The sequence below is a fragment of the Poecilia latipinna genome, unplaced genomic scaffold (genome assembly GCF_001443285.1).
Source record: "Poecilia latipinna isolate Pla-1442-1.1 unplaced genomic scaffold, P_latipinna-1.0 Scaffold714, whole genome shotgun sequence".
NCBI lineage: Eukaryota > Metazoa > Chordata > Actinopteri > Cyprinodontiformes > Poeciliidae > Poecilia > Poecilia latipinna.
In genome coordinates this window covers 148,893-168,903 of record NW_015113330.1, presented here as the reverse complement: position 1 = coordinate 168,903, position 20,011 = coordinate 148,893, and positions in this window count along the sequence as shown.

Below are 20,011 nucleotides of genomic sequence, written 5' to 3'. Positions count from 1 at the left end.
GAGTTGTTACTGTGGTGTTTATCTGTGTCTTGCAAAAGTTTTCACACTGTTTGAACTTTTTCACATTTAGCAACATTACATATTAAGAAAGTGAGCTTTTGTTTCATCGTGTCAGATGAGAAAAAGTCAACAAGTTTGCAGCTGGCATTACATTGTGAATTAGAGTTCAGAGCTTCTTCTTAAAGCTTCAAAAACAAACATAACTCCACAAATATCTCTTTATTTTAGCAGGATTTGTGTGATAAACCTTTACAAATAATCGTAAAGTTACACAGAAATGCTACATGATTGTCACTGTTTTGTGTTCAGCCCCGTTCCTCTGATGCAGCTAAATAAATTTCAGTTCACACAATTAAGCTAAGTAGCCTAATAAGTGGACAGGGATTTGTTATTGTTTAAAACAACATAATTTTAGGTCCTCTTCCCAGTTATGTTGATCACTCAGAGCCCAAGTAAAAATAAATGTAAGTTTGTTTGTATCATGATAAACAGTTTATGGGGGTGTGAATACTTTTACAGTCACGTAGGCTGTTGTTTTATAATGTTGAAGAACCAAGTTAGAGTAAGTAGATCTACTTAACCCCTTAACCCTCACTCCCAGAAGATACAATGGAAAAACAGAACCGCTGCATGATAAGGGGTTTTAAAGTAGCTCTTTAAAAGTGATGAAAGATAATTGCGAAATGATTTAAATTCATTTAAACTCGCCTCATATTGTGGAAAAAAGTAAAATAAATTCCTGACAATTCCTTCTGGTGGAAACTCAGAGTTATTGTATTTCATATGTTTTAGCCTGTACAGCAACAAGGTCTTGGGTTCAGATCTCAGTGGAGGCCATTGTCCTTCAAGATTGGTTGTTCACCATTTGCGTCAGGGCTGTTTCCTCTCACAGGTCAAATGCATGCAGATAACTGGTAACTGAAAAGGTTTTTTTTTTTTTTTTTTTTTGTGCACAACAAAAACACAAATTCACCAAATTCACCTGTCTTTTGTCTTGCAGTGAGATACATCAGATAGATAAACATTTTGAACATAGGTATTGTTTGTACACTTAGTTTTTCGCAAACATTTTTCATTTTGATTTCTTCTTTTGGGTTTTGTACTGTTAGATTTGCAGTTTTGTAAATTTAAGGCCAGATTGAAATTACTTTCTAAAGACAAAATAATTTATGTCTTGAAGCTCTAGAGCCATGCTTTATTGACCGTGGCTGTGTACTTCTTTCTTTCTGCACTGTACATTAAAAAGCCTTGCTTTTAAAAATAAATGTTCCTTCTACTAAAGGGAGCAAAATAACAGCTTGGTTTTGCATCACTGGCATATAAAATAACATGAACTTACTTTAAAAATATCTTGAAAAAGATAGTAAAAAAAAAACTGAAGTTTTTAAAAATGCTCTTCTACATTTTAGGAAAAAAAACTGATTTTTTTGTTGGTGTTGGTAATTCTAAAGAAACATTCTCTTTAATACATAAAGCATTCACAAATAATTAGGTCAATTTAACTCATTTCTTGTTTGTTGTCTGCAATTAGAAAAAATATTGAGTGACAGAGAGTGATAAAGTGAAACCGCACAACACAAGGTTTTTAATTCCATATTGGACCAAACAACATTGCAGCTGCATTTAAACTAATTAATTTTCCACATAGAAATAAATGAAAGATTCACAAATTAGAGGCTTAAGGGAAATACATATAGTGGGTGGCTAAAAAAAGTCCAAACATCATGTGGCTTTTCCTGTATAACTCAGCTGCGAAAACAAGCAGATCAAAAAAGAATAAAAACTTATAGTAGATTGCATAAGTCTAAAGTTAATATTTTCCCGCCATCTTGAAAAAGTTCTCCAAATATCCTTGATTGTAAGGATATTTTTTGTGCACTTTTTCCAGTGATCTCACAGATTCTCTTTCAGACAAAGTCATTAAAAAAAAAATAATAATAATAATAAAAATTTTCCTCTCATGCAGTCATTTATTTGTTGATTCGGAGACATATAGTTGGACTTACTGTGATGTTGAAGGTTTGGGGTCAAGGTTTTGAACTGTTCACATATTTTCAAAAACTTATTTGATTTGATAGATAAAAGAACATTTAGGACACAGGCCTTCACTTAAAGATTCTGTATACTGCTGCTTCATACCTTCAAACAAACCATTTCATACTGATGCAATCAAACCAGGCAGTGTCAGTTTAGTGTCTTATAGTTTATTATTGTCAAGAATTATTGGGATAATTGCTATCAAAACACAATAGTCTAAAGAGTAGCTTAAGTGCATAAAATTGTGTGTCTCAACACTTTCCTATTTCTTTTGGTTTGGATGTAAATTGAGATTTAAGAAATCTAGTGTATTATGACCCCTCCTGCTGGTAGACATTATTTACTTGAATAATAAAATCATATTCCCTTATTGTAAATGCACGAGCAAAATGTAGAGAAATTACTTTAAATCGTCGGAGGCCAAAGCGGGTGCAATATGTCCCCAACAGTGTTTGAATTAGCCGGTCCATCTCACGGCAGACAGCAGGTATAAAGCCATCAAAACTACAAAGGCGCAAAGCTGATAAATTAGTAGCCCTCCTTTTCAAACAGTGACTGAAAATAATTATTTTCCAAGCTCCATTGATAGACTCCATGTTGCGTGCAAGGATGAGTTATTTTTTAATTTGTAAATGATAATGCCACAATTAACACTGGTATTTTTTGTTCCTTTTATAGCATGCAAGTCCACATTGAAGTATTTCTTTCTTTCTTTCTTTCTTTATTTTTACAATTCATATTTGTGCGCCATTGCTGCATGTACCCCCACCTACTGATGCAACTAATGGCCTTTGAGAAGCTTTACGATGGTGTTTAACTGACCATACTATGACAAATAATTTAACCACACCATGTTTAAAAAGTTGAGCCTGCTGACGCTTTGTTCAAATCTTTAGATTGTGTGGGAGTGTGTGTGGGTGCCTCTCGTACTCCGTTTGTTTGAATCTTGGTGCACATTACGTGGTCATTTCCAAAACTCTTTCTGATTGTGTTTTCTCACAGCATGCAGATGTACAAATCAGTGCACCTGCATGGACCAGTTCTCTCCAGCTGTGTGAGTTTGTGCGCTTCCTGTGAATATGTTTGACTTAGCGTCATTTGGGAGGATACTGCCAGGGCTCGTAGCCAGCAGCCCAGCTGGCTCAGGGGAACTGAAGGCTTCTGTTCAGCCTCCACACCAGTCGCTCTGTTCTTCAGCGCGCTCTTCACAGAGCAGAAGCTGCACATCAACTTCTAGCTGAGGTTAAAGGGGGTTTAGATATCCCCGAGCTCAAACCTGTTCTTGCTGAACATACAAAGATAGACAAGTGTGCTGGTGCCCTTCAAAAAAAAAAAAACAAAAAAAAAAAAAAACTAACAAAAAAAAAAAAAAAAGGATAACTTTCCCTGAAAGAATCTGAAACTGAAATAATTTAACCTGAGCTTATGCAATATGACTAAAGAAATGAAAATGGCACTGACATAAAATATGGTGCTCTTCTGGACATTTTTACAGCAATTTCTGCCAACAAGTGATCTCTGCACTTCACAGTGGGTGGAAATGTGCATTTTCCAGCATTTTGACCCTCACTTCCTCAGCAAATTGCTCAAGCTGCCTTGGGATTGAGGTGTCTCTTCTCCTCACTGCAGTTTCCTAGTCTTTCCTTTGAAATCTAACAGGAGTAAGATTAGGTCCCATGGGGGAGATATAAATAAATCAGTACATATACATATTTAAATCAGCACATATATATTTTACCATTCTTGAGTGTTTTTAATTATCTGAGGAAATGACTGGACAAACTCATTAGGAATGCCAGCTCTTCCGTAGGATATTCCTTTGATTCTGGGCAGGTGGTGGGAGGCAGGAAAACTCTGATAAAAATATCATCACTCTGGGACAATGTTTCTTTTGATATCATTGCATCAGTGGAGAACTCATTGAGTGACAGTCTGTTGCATCCTAAATGCAGAAAGGAGCGAAATCCCAGATCATTCCTCCTGGCAGCTGTTAGATAACGAGCACAGATCCCAACAAATCAAGGAAGTTTTTTTTTTTTATTCCTGCCATTTTTTTACACAGATTTTCATACTCTTGTACATGTGCTGATTTCAGAATATATGTGTATAATCATCATCAGTTTAATTGAATACATTTGTATAAGAACCTGCTTTTGTCACAAATATATAATTTTTCTTTTCCCATTCTTTATTATTATTGCTTATTTTATTGCGCTTGTCTCTGTGTTTTAATTTGCATGTCCCTTTGCTGCTGACACGAGGAAATTTCCCGAATGTGGGAGGGACAAACAAAACATGCTGTTGAACTACGATGCAGTGATTACTGATACTGGGTGGGATGTTTCACTGCAAGATGCTTTGGACTTCACTGAACGCTGCTGTTCCTTCAAAACAAAACTGAGCAGCCTTCATGTTTGACATTAGCAATGGGGCTCTTCTCTTTGAAAGACTTGTCCATAAGCATAAAAATGGTGTGAAACTACTGGGTTGTGAGTCTGCATTTTGTCTTGCTTGCATGGGTTTTCTGCCAGTAGCGAACCCCTTCCTGAGTCGTCGGGCATTGAGCTCGTTACTGTTCAAAATGTGATGAATGTCGCAGTCAGAAAGAGAGGTTGTAGATCAGCTCTAATGGTTTTGGATGGTATCCTTGACTTACTTTTCTATCTTTTTATCGTTTTTGACATAATTGTGTTTGGAACGTTGATGTTTTATTTGGAGGAACAAAACAATGACATCTTGTGGCACGTGGCTTTCTTAGACTATTAGAATAAAACAATGATGGGGAACCAGTTGCTAATCATCCTTTTTCACCTGTTATGAAGGAATGTTCGAACGAAAGCAAAACAAATCTGTTCTGCTTTTGGTCTGCTGTCCTTATACTGTAACTTCTTTTTAGTGTAGCGTTATAAGTGCAGAATCGAATGATATCAATAATCATGGTAACTGTTACGATAACTGTTTATGATATTTACATTAATAATAAATGCTAAGCGATGTGAAGCTTCCTGCCCCACTGTAGTCAGTTTGGTAAGTCAGTAGCTAGAGTTGGCAGAACAGAAAGAACACAGAGAGCCCACAGGACGCCTCAGTCTGAGGTTGTGTTTTTTCTCTGTCCATAACCTGTTGAGGTTGGATGCACTTCCATGAAGCTCATTCTTTGATAATAATGACAGCTTTGGTCAAAGGAGCCTGATGCTGCTTGGAGATGGTCGTTTCATCTTTAGTTATGGCATGGATATTCTTTCTTTCTTCTCAATCACTCCTCTTTTTTCCTTCCTCTGATTTTGTGTGTTCAGTGTGGTGAAAACAACAGTACCACAATACCCAGTAATATGCTTGTTCCACTTAACTAACAAATAATACATTAATGAACAGTCTGATTGACAGATGAAGAACTTCAAGACATCACTTTTGTTAATTTGGCTAAACACCTGTAATCAAATGATTAGTAGTCTCAAAACTGGAAACACCAAATCTGTCCACTGGTAAATTACCCAGTTTCTAGCTGGTTCACGTGCTTTGTGCATGTTGGTAAATACATCACAGAGTTACAGAGCAAATATTAGCTTGTATGTTCAGAAGTCGAGATGCAAATGTTCTAGGAAGGAAAAAAACAGAAACAAGTTGCACCACGGAAGATTGAAGCAACATAAGTGTGTGGCAAACAAGAATGGATCAGGCAATAAACACGGAGAACAGACTGACTCCCAAAAAAGACAAATACACCCTATATATACACTCAAAGGCTGACGAGACACAAGCCAGAATGAAAGTAGAAGGTATAGTGAGCAAAGACTCACAAGCCACAGAAACTGAAATTCAAACAGGGATTGTAAACAAAACTGTAAAATAGCACATTTTTTATTAAACTAACATCAAGGACCAAGTGAAAAATTTATTTAATCAAAGAGTTGAAATATTCACCGAAGAGCTTTTTAAAGTAATGGAAAGGTAAGAATTTACAACATGTCTCAGCTTGTGCTTTGATTTTGTCTGTCTTGTTTTCATGAAACTGGGCTACACAGGGAGGAGGTTGTTAGCAGTATTGCCTCGAGGCAGGCTTGGGTTCGGTACCTACATTATTCACATTACAGTTATATCAAGGGCAATGTAGAGTAATTAGCTACCAAACAGGCCTGAACCGAGGTTGGAGGCCAGCATACTCTGAGAAAAGGAGAAAGGAGAAAATGCAAACTCCATGTAAGAAAGACGAGTAGGATTTGCATCCAGGGGCTACAAACTGCAAGACAACAATGCTAACTGTGCAATCATACAAGGCATCACAAAATGACTTTATAGTAATTTTCACAAACCCAATTAAGGTTGCAGCCACAGATGTCTGAACTTCTGAGGATAAAATGAGCAACTATAAATAACTATAAATGGAGGAGAGTGCAGCATCTTAAACTCCATGTAAGCCAGCTGATGAAATAGTGTAATACCTCATACATTCCTTGCATATGATGGCCATTTTATCCAGGACTTTCACTACATTCTCCTAAAATGTGTGTGTGAGAACATTTTACTTTCTAAAAATAACTTGAGCAAAACTACTCCTTTTTAGTTTATCTACCTTTATTCAGTTTGGGATAACTGTATAAAAGTGAATTTATATGAAACATTTTAGAATCTAGGCACATTGTGTGAAAAGAATGTGTTATACTGAGAAATTTAAATTGATATAAAGGGATTTTTGGAACTTGTATGAAAATAAATTATATTTTTATTCTTTTATTTTTATTTTATTTTTATCTTTTCCAGTGTTCATCATGTATATCATCTAACTTGGTTAATTCCACTTTTTGTGTCCTATTCACACAACTTTAAACCTGAACATTGTGCCATGACTGCATGTCAAAAGAATCTAATAAATAAATAAATAAATAAATAAATTTTTGGTTTTGAAGTTGAAAAGGGTTTGACTGATGGACTGTTAGAAAACGTTTAAGGGTCTTCTCACACTACTCTACCTTCAGAGTAAAAAGAAAATTACCTCTTTTATTGCATTTTGCTTCCTCACATCTCACATTCTGCAGTCAAATGCAAAGGCCTTCAAAAACACTTGTTTACTCAGTAAACTCCATTCCTGTCCTTCTGTTCCCTCCTACATTCCCTTTTCCTCCCTTATTCATGGTTAGCCAATAATTCAACGATTTTGTTTTAACAAACCTGTGACTGAATGTGAAGAATCTGACTTCAGCTGTATGTATGCTGCTGAATAAGCATGAAGTGATGTCTTAACCCTGACCATGTTGTTGAGCAATTTTTATGCATTAAAGCAGCAACAATATGTGCATTCCAGGCACCTGGTGTCATTTTATAGCATTTGGTTTTACTTTCAGAGAGCACATGCTTATAATGCTATGTGTATATAATATGACAAAAGAAATTTGACTTAGAGGTTTAACGCCTTGAAATTGGGCCTCTGTCTCTTTAAAAACTTTTACTCTTTCTGAAACTGAAACTCCACCTTCAGGAAGCCACTACAACGTCGCTCCTCCATTAGACCTTTAACAATGTTTTTTTTGGCAGTGTAGCATTAAAAAGTAGCTCGTATAATGAGCTCAGCAGATACACAAATCCGTCAGATCTTTGTTAATTGCTGCTTTTGAATCTGAAAAAGCTGAGTTCAGAATTTGCGGAGGAAGGAGGACTGCTCTGTGAGGCAGAAGCTTGGAAACTGCAGCTCTGAGGAGGAGTTGTGCCTCGAAGGCGGCGCTCCGTACACCCAGGCTTTTTGAATATCTGACTTATTGCCACAGGAGATTAAAGGATTGCTTAAGCATGCATGAAAGAATCAAAGCAACACCCCATGTATGCTTTTGATCAGGGAATGAAATTATAACATAATTTAAAGCTCAAAAGGTCAACTTTACATCACACTACCCCTTTAAGGGAAGAAGCTAATGACTTTAAAATATAAATAAGTACAACAAATGCAAATCACTCCATCTGCTGTCTATGCATCACATAATTATTTTTGGCAAATGCCCTAAAATGTACATAAAAGGAGATGTTCCTAAGCATTCAGCAGAAGGTAGATCTTAATAGGTGGATGGGTTTCAAAAACATACTTTCACTTAAACCAAATTGATTTTGGTTCATGACAGTTGTCTTACTGTTTTCTATAAAGTAAGCATTTACTCAGTTGATGTCACTCATGTGACTCAACCAGTGACGCCTCCTCCTGGTCAGTCAGTGATCAACAGTCTTCTAACGTCCCATTAGTGGCTCAATTTGGCCACATCTAAGTAAATACTGAATAATATCTAATAAAAAATAAAAATAAAAAATAAAAAATGAAAACCAAGTGGAACAGCTTCTGGACACCGTAAAGCATTTTGAACAAAGCTTGTGGACTTCAGGCACAAAAGAGTTGCAAATATATTTTTTAAAGATACGCTATGGTTGTATGTCTTGTTTGTTAAACACGCAGGCGTTTCATTTCCACTGTGAGAACCAACATCAAATCAGATTAGTTCGGACTTCTGAACAGCTTATGTTTTTTTATTTTTTATTTTTTTTAGTTGAGTTAAAATTGATTAGTCAGGAATGACTCACACTTTTGTTGGCAAGCAAACAGTCAAACAAAATGACATATTCAATACCTACATTCAACTGCATTAATAAAATCAGCTAACCTTAATGGAAATATTGATTTAAATAAATAAAAGGCATAGATTTTTGCTTTCAACTGTGGAGGAAGAGAGCAAACATTTCTCCTGGTCATCTTTCTGAACGTTTTAGCACATGGGTTCTCAAAAATAACCTGATGGATGCATGGATTGAATTATCAAATCAAAGTGAAAAGGTTGGGCACCTACAGCCACAGAGTGCATCCAGATCTCAAAAAGCAGACAGGGCAGGAGGGGAAGCACAGTGAGACGGTCATGAAATAAAACCTTAAAACTTTATTATCTCTATTTCTTTTTGCAAATGCAAAGGAAATAACAGCATGTTGTCTCAAAATTACACAACAGTTTGGAAAAATATTGATATAAAACATCAATATGTCATATATGACATCCATTTTTTTTTTTTTTTTTGCATGGAATCACTCTGTGGTATGCATAAACTTCACATTGTTGCTTTTGTTGACCGGATCTAAAATATAAATATTAAAAAAATTAAAAATACATAGGTGTAATGCTACTTGACATACTACATAATACTGGTGTTTGCAAAACAGCCAATCAGAAGTGCCATTTATTTTCCTTGCCACTGATTACCTGTACACACCAGGAGCAGAAAAGAGAAACACTGTTTGTTAGCTTCTGTATTAGTGCTAAGACATTTTCCACTGTCCATATTAAAGGACATTAAAGTATGTTTGGTGTTTGAACTATTAAAATAGGCAGTTATAAGCATTTTTAGAGGAATCTGAAGGATTTGCAAATTTCAGCGATTCAGCTGTTAACCACATGTGTGGAGTTGTGGATATGTTTTGAGCGGGTTATGTCCTAAAACTTTAAATATAAAAAGTTAGCTTAATAAGTCTTCTCAGAACTAAGAAATCACAGTTTCTGAAGCCATTTTAATCACAAACACATTTGAGAAATCAACATCGTGTCTGCTTCAAGTATAGTAACGGCCTCATTTTGACACTTGAGAGGATTTCCTGCACATGATAAAAAAGCAGATTGATCCTCGTTGTGGCTGCCAAACACACTTCCCAGATCAGAAATCATTAGGAACATGATCCCTCGCGGAGAAACACAATCGGAGCGCTGACTGTGTGGTACATACTCACTGCTGTTATGTGCCATCTTCCCCCTCCAAGTCTTCGGCGTGTAATAGAGTAGAGTGCTGTGTACCACATTAATGCTGTTGGTCTGCCATGCAGCATTAAATTATTGATGAGTAAAACAACACCAAATAAAAACAAGCAAAGACTGTTGAACTCAGTAAAGACCGTCAAATCGTGTTGCTTTTACCCTTTGAGACAAGTTGTCTGTTAGAGATGAGAATGATTGTGTGTGGTCTGAGTCAGCGGTGAAATGTATTAAAACTAGAGTTTAAATTGAATTATGAAATTTAGGATGGTCAAAAGAAAATTAAATGCATTATTTTTGGTTTTGTTTGTCATGTCATGTAAAAATAATCTTATCTGGACAATAACAAAAAAAAAAATGCAGGAACTTTAAGTAAATAATGGAAACTATAAAACAAACTTTTAAGTGTATTAAAAGAAAACATTTTTGTGAGGAGATCCTCCACATTTATTCTAATTTATATGGTGAAATTACAAATAATTTAGTCACATCAGGTGCACTTCACTGGAGGCTCAACATTTTGAAATAGCTTTTCCCACGTTGCCATTGAACCAGAGTGCAAATCCAACACTTTTGTTCCTGTTCCCATTTTGTCATCAGCTGAACTCATCCAGAAGGAATAGAGAATTAGGTCTACCAAATGTTTTTTTTTCCTCCTTTGCTGAGATAATCCAACCCATCTCACAGGTGCGTCATATCAAATGCTGACTAGACAGCATGATTATTGCACAGGTGTGCTTTTTGGCTACTTCATTGAGCTCCTGATCGAAAGAGCTGCCATTCAGAAGAAAAAAAAATGCAGCTTATGATTCTTGATATGGTCTGGCTCAAGGACAAAATAAAAATAAAAAGACATCTAGCATTGTCCTCCATGATCACATTAACCTTTCTTTTGATATGTTGAATATATTGTAAGGGGAAACAGAGAGCACCGTATGAGTCCCTGATTTGGATTGCACAATTTACCTGGATCTCTGAAACACAAGCATGCTAACAGATACACCAAGAGGTTGCATTGCTAAAATATACAAATAGAAGTCAGTGGAACAGGTAGAGATGTGCTGCCTGGTAAGATACAGTTTACTGTACCGGTGCACTGTTCAGGGCTCAGTTCTGTGGAGTCTAATGTTATCCCTTTACCTTTTAGTTTTCCTGCATAACCATTAGAACCATAGAAACCATTAAAGCCTCTTCATTTCAATTTTGCCCTCTGCTAATCTGAACAGTAGCCGTATCCACTCCACATGTACTAGAGCTTTTCCCTGCATCTGTCTGTTCTACAGTTTTGTCCATCAAAACCTTAATTTTTTTTTTTTTTTTTTTTTTTACATTCCTTATATTTTGCAAAATGTAATTCTCTGATGTTTCCAACAAGACAACAAAACTTGCATTTAATCGCATGTCCTTGAAGACTTGTGTTAAAAATACAAAAAAACAACTTCTGAAATTCCCAGAAAAGCTCGAGCTCGTCTGGACATTTTCTCCAGTGTCTGGCGCACACGGAGAATTGAAAGGTTCTTTTTTATGCCTGAGAGAAATTTTCTAATGTAATCCAGACAGGAATTGAATTAGATTTTTCTATTAGCCATTCCCTGACTCGACCAAGACATCTGCTTTGAATCGCCCTTAATACAATAAAATTATCTCTGAATCTTTTCAGTCGGTTGTCTTCCTTTTCCATCTCCCTTTTAGTGCTGCTCTCCTTTGGGATACTCTTTTTCTCCTGGATGTATTTCTCAATTTCAGGTCTTAGTCCTTCACTGTGTTGATGTTAGGCGCATGTTTTAAAATATTACCATATTACTATTTACTGGTTTTTCTAGTGATTGATCACAAATTGAGCACCTCTCTCTTCCTTAAGAGCAAAGAATTTTCTTTTGTGTCACATAAAATACGATTCTCTGCCTGTCTGCTAATAATTTAAAGAGACAGTATTAACAATCATCTAAGGCCTCTTTATCTATAAATGATCAAAAAGTGTGGACTGTCTTTTGCTTAATTTGGCAGAAAATTGTAAACAATTGGTTTATTTTCCTCCCTTGAATGACAGTACGCTCACTGGATTGCATTTCCTTTAAAGTCAACAAGTCAGAGTAAAATTATTTGGCTACTTTAATGTTTTAGAGTGTGAGGAAACTGTTTTGCAGAAACACATTAAGCAGAAACAAAATGCTCCCTCATCTGGAAAGCACATTCTGAATGTTAACTGAATTTCAACTGTGTGTGGTGAATAGATTTCTTTCTTTTTTCCCAAAATGTTGCTGCCAGACAGAGCTAGCTTCTACAGCCACACTCTACTAAATTGGATGTTTTGCACAGACCGCTTCTGCGCGAACCAATGCAGCAGGATGTTCCAGCATTAACGTCTGGAATTTGCAAACACACCTGTAATCTGGGGGTTTTGAGAAGAAGTTAATGATGCCTTTCCTTAGAAACACAAGCTCTAATTTTCTCTTTCTGCACTGGTGAAACTAATTGTTTAAAGAAAAGTTTCTGAATGTTTTGCCAATTAAACTGAAGTAGGAAAAGGGAAGTAGCAGTACACCAGATTGGAGGAAGCACTAAGGCTGCAGAGTCGAGTTAAATACAAATGAAAAAGGCATGCAGTCAGAGGAAATGGGCTCTGTTTTAATCACAGTGGAACCCTTACTGCACCCTACTGAGAAGACGGTGACTTGAATTTGAGACTCTGATTCAAGTTCCAAAAATAAAAGACATCTGACTGGACAAACAGTGGAGACCTACTTGATTTGAACTCTTTATGTGAGACTTGGGTCTTAACATTTTTTATCTCATAGTGAAGAGAGAACAGAAGCCGGTGTTTGAGGTACTCACTGCAGCTGCTGTGCATGTTTTACTTTGAAAGGATGTCCTTTCACGCTGTGGTCACTTTGAACATTTTCATCTAGAATTAAGGACAAAAGTTTTATTTGGAAAAGGGTTTGCCAATATCATTACAACATCTCCAGCTCAGGCTGAGAAGTAAACCCTTCAAACAAATTATAATGAAAGAGTGGACAATATGAGCAAAGATATTTAATTTATATCATTCAGAAATTCAAGTTTTAATCTGTTATTTTTCTTAGAGCATAATTTCCTATTTACATTTCTAGCAGATTAAATATCACACTGCAGTGATGCAAAGTTAAAAGTGCTGTAGATGGAAAAAAAAAAAGTTTTTTACTCAGCAGAGAATTTACTTGGGCATACCCCCTCAAAGATTTGAGAATTGGACACTTACTTAAGTTGCATTGCCTGCTGGCTGTGTTCACTGAAGGAATCGGAGCATTTGCTCATTACCAGGGTGTGGTTTCCTGTATATTCACAGTGGAATGAACTTGTACTTGCTGCTCATCACCGAGAGTGCTATGATGACCAAGATACAGTATCATCATATGATTCTTGTGCTGCTCTTTGTGTTCAACTATAAGCTTCTGTTTGCTTTCTATTGTCATTTATACATCCATCGGATGATGAACATAAATCAACAGATAAGCATCTTTACAACAAAGGACTGAACATTACATACCACTAAAAGTTGTTACATGATTTCATTATTATATTTTATAATGTATTTCTCTTGAATCAAGTTGAAGTAACTGTTTCAGAGTGTGCTGCATGTCTGAAAGTATAAAATGCAGTAAGGGGAACAGAGACGTAAGGAAAATAAGGAGGACTAAGCATGTCTTCAACTTTATACACACCTTCTGTATTTGTTAATGAGATGAATTTCAGTGCGAGTTTTCTGGTAAAATAAGTTAGGCAATAACACTATATACACCAAAACAATAAGTATCAACATCTAAATTATCCTCTGTAAGTTCAGCTTTAAAATCCAATAGACATACATGGTTAATATTTAACAATACTTGACAACTACTGTGGATCCACAGGACAAACAACCATGCGTTTACACACTCACACCTGAGGTTACGGAGACCAATGAACAGTCATGTTTCTGGACTGTGGGAAAAGGCCGGAGTACCCAGAGAGAGCCCATGCGTGCACGGGGAGAACATGCAAACTCTATCCAAAAGATTTGAACCTAGGACCATCCTGCTGCAAGGCAACAGAGCTACCACTGTGAAGTCCATGCGTTTCCCATCAGACTAAGGTGTAAGATGTAGCTTTACCTCGCATAGTAACATGAAAAAGACATGACTCCATTTCCCACTTAAATTCGACTGGGAAAATAACCTTTTTGTGATAGAAAGCAATCCATTCTTCACACTGTGATTTGCAACTCAGCAAAAAGCCAGAAAGGTCACTCGTTAAAGCTCACGGTTGTGTGTTGATGTTCATATGGTACATGAGGTTCTTGTGCATTTGTAAAGTTGAGTTGTGACCTTACCATTCCTACCTTACTGCAGGTATAGGGTGTTAAATCTCTTTCACAGTCTCTATGGAAACCTACAAGATTCTACTGGGTGATGAGATGCATCCTTTTTCTTTTTCAAACCTTTCATTCAAATGCCACTCATTTTGCAAAACACTGCACCTTTGTGCATTGTTGCTATCGTATTCTCCTTATTTATCACCTGATTAGAATCACGGTGTTTCACTTTCTAAAGAGGCTTCCCCTCTGTATGACAATAGGAAAGTTTCCAGCTTTAACAGCTGCATGACACGATCCTTTTCACTTCACACACGTCTGTAATATCTGTGCTTTCATAACCTCTGCTGCAGAGATGTGATTACTGAAGGTGTTGTTCCCAACTTTCTCATATTTTAAGAAATGTGAGGAAAAGGAAACCTTGGAAGGTGCATTAGAACTTAGAGTGAATAAAGAATAAAATGGGTGGGACAATAACAGGGAGGAACAGAACTGTTTTGTTGCTTACTTCAAATTCTTAATATTTCCTAAGACAGATTTGTAAGTTATTACTCTTTAGAATTAAAATACTCATTAAGATGTTGTGAGCACTTCTGCCAGGTGTTCTGTCAGAAAATGATCTGCAAATTTTAGCACCGCAGTGTCACAAATTTATGAGAACAATGCAGTGAGCAGAACACTCTCCCAGACAATGTTCGGTTTTTGGGGCTGTCAGTAAGGTAGAAAATGCAAAAGTTCATGTTGGGCAGGATATGTGTTATGCAAATAACAGCTTAGGGCAATAGTGACATGATGAATGACTTTTAAATGTTCGGTATAGGTCATTTTCTCTCAACACTGACTCAGAGAATTACAGGGCTATGAAACAGGATTTTTCTTTTCTGTGACTACTACAGTCTGATAATGGCAGCCTCTCAGAACACTTTTTATGAGTATTATTAAAGAACATGCTTAATCACAGTCCCACAAAACCTACAACAACACATACACAATATAATACATAAATGATTGACATTTGTCCTTCTGACCATTTTAGAAAAAAAAACAGGCAAATTTGCTCTTTTCTAACTGTGTCAAAGTAAAGAGCCACTGACATACAGCCTGGGTCTACAAAAGACGGTTGTTGTTTTTTTTTTTCTTTGTTTTTTTTGCTTTTAACAAAAGGTATTGTATGAAATATGCTTGACAGATATATGACTGATGGCAACAACAATTATCGCTCTCATCAAATGTTCATCCAGTCTGTTTCCCCTCAGTTACTAGCATCTACTCAGCTTCAGTCTCTGACCCAAATAAAGGAGAGCACATTTCACTACAACTGCTACCTGATTGTATATAAGATATACATTAGATTCTTCCATCCACAACATCTTCAGGATTTGCACAAAGAGGCATTTTAGAGCAAATCTAACATCCATCTTTCCGTCCTCCATCCAGCTTTCTGCCCTCCAAATTCAATATCTTAGCTTCAAATCCTGGCCTGGACTTTTTCTGAATGGCATTTGCATGTTCTCCCTCTGCAGATACCAAGGTTTCCTCTCACAAATTACAGACATGTATGCTAGTTAGGTTAATTAGTCTGTCTAAATCGCCATTTGGTGTAAATATAGATTCTTGTTTCTCCTGCGTGTCTCTGTTTCCCCTTGCAATGGACTGGCATCCTAACCATGGTGTATCCCACCCATCTAACATAGATACCAGCCCCTCACAACCTTGGAAGGATAAGTCAGTACATAAAACAAAGGCATGGACAAATTAATAGGATGCCAGTCTGTTAGGTCTTCCAGCATTTGTTCTAAAACATGTTATGACTCCTATCGCAAATACTGTGTGTTTTTGTTTTAATATGTCAATTTGAGTGGAGGTGACTATAAGAAGACACTGTTGTAGATTTATTCCAACTAGCCACACCTTGGTTTATGCAATAACTTTGCATAAACCATATAAAAGTCATAATAAATTGAGGAACCCATTGAGGAACTGATAACATAGAGGAATTTCTAACAAACCTCTCTTCCCACTGCTGGACCTGCTGGACCTGCTGTGCATGAATCCACATTCTACCTGGAGACTCTTTAGTCTCCACATGTGGCCTTAGTCAACATGCTCAGCCTTGTGCTTGCTTTCTGTCTTCATGAGATCTTTTCAAAATCACTTTAGTGTCTTCTTTTAAACATGCACCAAATGAATCTTGTTAAATTTTCTGCCAAAGACAGTTCTTAAGTCTCATATTTTGTCAATTTCTTTTTATGCTTTTGATACTAATTATCAGCATGTGGCTTCTATGACTTACTTTATTGTGAACTTCTGCTTTGAACATGTACCAATTGATTTTATTGACCACTTTCAGACATTGTAACAATACAGAGGACTCTGTTGCATCCTTATCTGAAAGGATACAGCAAACATTCACTAATTAGCACATCCAGTCAACACAAGGTAACTGACAATTCATCTTTCAACCCAGTGAAATTAAATCAGAATTATATCCTGTTTTTGCACCTTTGCGTTTACCAGTTGCTAACCTTGGTTGCCATGTGGCTCTGGGCAACTGGTGTACAGATAATTTACAAGGTTTGTATTATTGAAAACAGCTGCCTGTTGCAGATAAATACAGAGTAAATAAAAGCCTTGCAGCCAGAACCTTAACAGGACAGTTGGATTTAATCAAACCTGAAGGCTTATTGTGGAGGACTGGAACAACAATAAAACCCAACATAGATAGAAATTCTAACATTTATCAACAGTTTTAGGATTGTTTTAAGAAATTGCTGAAAGTGAGTTCCAAATCAGTCCATACCAGTGAAATACAAATATGAGAAAACATTCAAGCAGGCAATTATGGACTTGTTATGGCTTTGAGTGTCCTAAGCTCTGTGATAGAGCAGTCATTTTGCAGTCAGAAGGTTGTAGGTTTTATTGCATCTTCCTTCTGTCACATGTCGATGAAATGGTATCCCTAAGTTGCCTTCTGATGTGTGTATTGGTGAATAACTTGATCATGGTTATAGTATACATTCAGTTTATATTTACACAGGTTTAATGTGCTTGTATAAATTTATTTGAATTGAGAAAAGGAAGCCAAGGGTTACTAAAGAAGGAAAGCAGCTGAGCAAATTTGCAGACTTCAGACAGAATAAACTTCTGCTTCTACCCTCACAGGTAACACCATCACGCACTGTGAGTTTACTCATATTATTCAGATATATAGCAACTAAAGTTGCTATATATCTGAATATACTCAAAAGTGTCTACTCATACTTTTGGTAGCATAGGGAAATGGTGGTGGTTTGGATATTGAAAATGTAAAATCTGGATGGGGCCAAACAGCCTAAGACCAAAACACAAACAAGTTATGTTACTTAAGCCCCACATCATGCTTCCTGTAGCTTATATGAATCAGATACCAGTTTCATATCTGAAGTTTATATCAGATATTTTATTTCATCTGATTATTAAAAGATTAAAAGGTAATTCTTAATTGTTGGTGTACTGATTCCATTATTGGTCAGGTCTTTCTGAAAAAAATAAAATAAAATAAAAATATTTTTATTTTTTAATCTCAATGAGATATACCTGGTTAAATAAAGGTTAAATACATACATATAAATGTTCATTGGTAATTCAGAGCCTAAGGCCTAGGGGTAAAGATGAAAGACAGGCGGGTGATCTTTGTGATGTTGACCAGAAGGAAAGATGTGCAGTGGATGATCACATTTGGAGGTAAGTAAACCTGGAAGATGTTATTTGGGCCTGATGTAGTTTCTAAAGCACCTTAAGGTAGGATCCACGTATTTTTTTTTAAATACATAGAGATACGTGGAAAGCAATGAGAAAGCACTGAGAGCAGAGACAGTGACCTTAATTACCACTACACAGCTGACAATCAGGCACCAAGTGGCCATCCCTCGGATCCTTTAAAGCTGAGAGCTTGATTAGATGATTGGCCTTTAGGTGCGTAGGAAGCACAGGGCAGCAGCAGCACTCAGCAAGAATCAACAGTCAAAAGGAGGATGGGGAGAGCTAAAAGGAAGTAAACAAAGAGGAAAGACAACCAACCCAGGATTATGACAGGGCATGACGTGGCAAAATAAGCAGATTTGTCCTTTCAGTGTTTCATCAGTTCTGGCTGATGATTAATGTATTAAGATCCATACCTCTGGGTGAAAGACCTACATAAAGATGTTTGAAAATCTGTGGAGTCACTTGTCCAGCAAAAGATATCTTAAAGCCAGATGACCACCTTGAACTTCAATAGTTGATCATATAATTGATCAGATAATTGCACAAATTAAAATTGCAAAAATAAATTTGTTTAATGGGAACACCCACATTTCACAAAAATATTTTTATGCTAGGATGAGGTGGTTTTTCATCTGTATTAAGTGTATTTTGTGAAACTGCCATGGAAACACTTTTTTCACATCACACGAGTCACATGATCAGCAACCGGATGTTGCTACTGGCAACATCCGGTTGCCAGTTGAATGACTTATTATGTAGACAAATTCATTTTATATGTGATTTTAATTGTTTTTCTTGCTTGATGGAAACACTGCAATAGCAAAATTGTGTTTTTTTTTTCTATTTTAGCGGAATATCAACAATCTTTTGTTCACCGTTTACCTTTATCCTTGCTGATCCAGGTGTACGCTGAGTGTGAAAAAATGTTGATCCGTTTTTCACAGTGAAATCCTGCTGTGAAAAGTTTTTCTATCACCCAGCTTTCTTTGTTTGTTTAAAATTTTACAGTTAATAGAAAAAATGCAGCTCTAGTCATCACATTTGAAAGTAAAAACTTTATTAAAGTTAAACGAGGAATAAACTTCAGGATAAATAACTTGCTTGTTAAACACAATGTAGTAAAATCACCAGTTTCTTAGCATAAAGATACCTTTTTGAAGATGTAGCCCTGTTGTGTCTTTATGCGTTCAGTCTAATTACATCCTTCCAAGGTTTGTCATTTTCATGCCTGGAGTGCATCTTAACACTCAGATCTGCAGTAAATGCTGACTGTCGAATTATGAGGATTGGATGAGTAAGACTTGTGCTTCTGACAATAGAAATGCTGCTGGGAACGAACAATGGCTTGCACTTGTGTTAAACCCTAATTAATTTAAATACCTGGGGTTGACATGGCATTCATCATGGCCTGTTGCACCAGGGAGCATCCTGCTAATGAAATTTTTAAGAGTGGAGCCACAGGAAGCCTGGCGACCCGCTGAGTCTGAGAGAAACAGACTAAGTGACAAAGTGAGGGAGAACAGAAAGGAAAGGTCAAGTAGTAATTGTGAAATATTGTTCAAAACTAAAGGAGCTTTGGTGGATGGAAGATGTTTCTGTTTGTAATAGGAAATGTGAGGTGGTAAACAGAGAATGTAACGGTTTTGCAGTAAATTCATAGGTTATGATGAAGACTAAATTACAATCTAACAATACAAGTGCTGTCAGTTCTAACCAGATGAATCACTCACAAAGACACGACTGTAGTAAAAATAAAACAGAGAAAATAATCTCCTAACAAAAAAAAAACAATTAAAAAGGTGTGGTAAGTATTTAATTTACCAGACAACCAATCCACAATAAGTTAATCAATCAATGACTTGCCTTCCTACACAATTCAGCTTGATGCAAATCTCACTTCAGCTCTCCAACTGGGTTTTCTCCCATTTACTTGGATTCCTCTACTCCTAGACCAATTTCTTCTGAACAATGATTTTGATTTTGTACTGTGTTTTAGAATTGTAGTCTGCTTGTAGTTTTAGTAATGGCAGCAGAAGAAGTGAAAGAAGCACAGTAATTCAGCATGGAGACCCTTTTTTTCCCACAAATCCAACCTTTTTTTAATTGCGAGACTAGTGGAAAAACA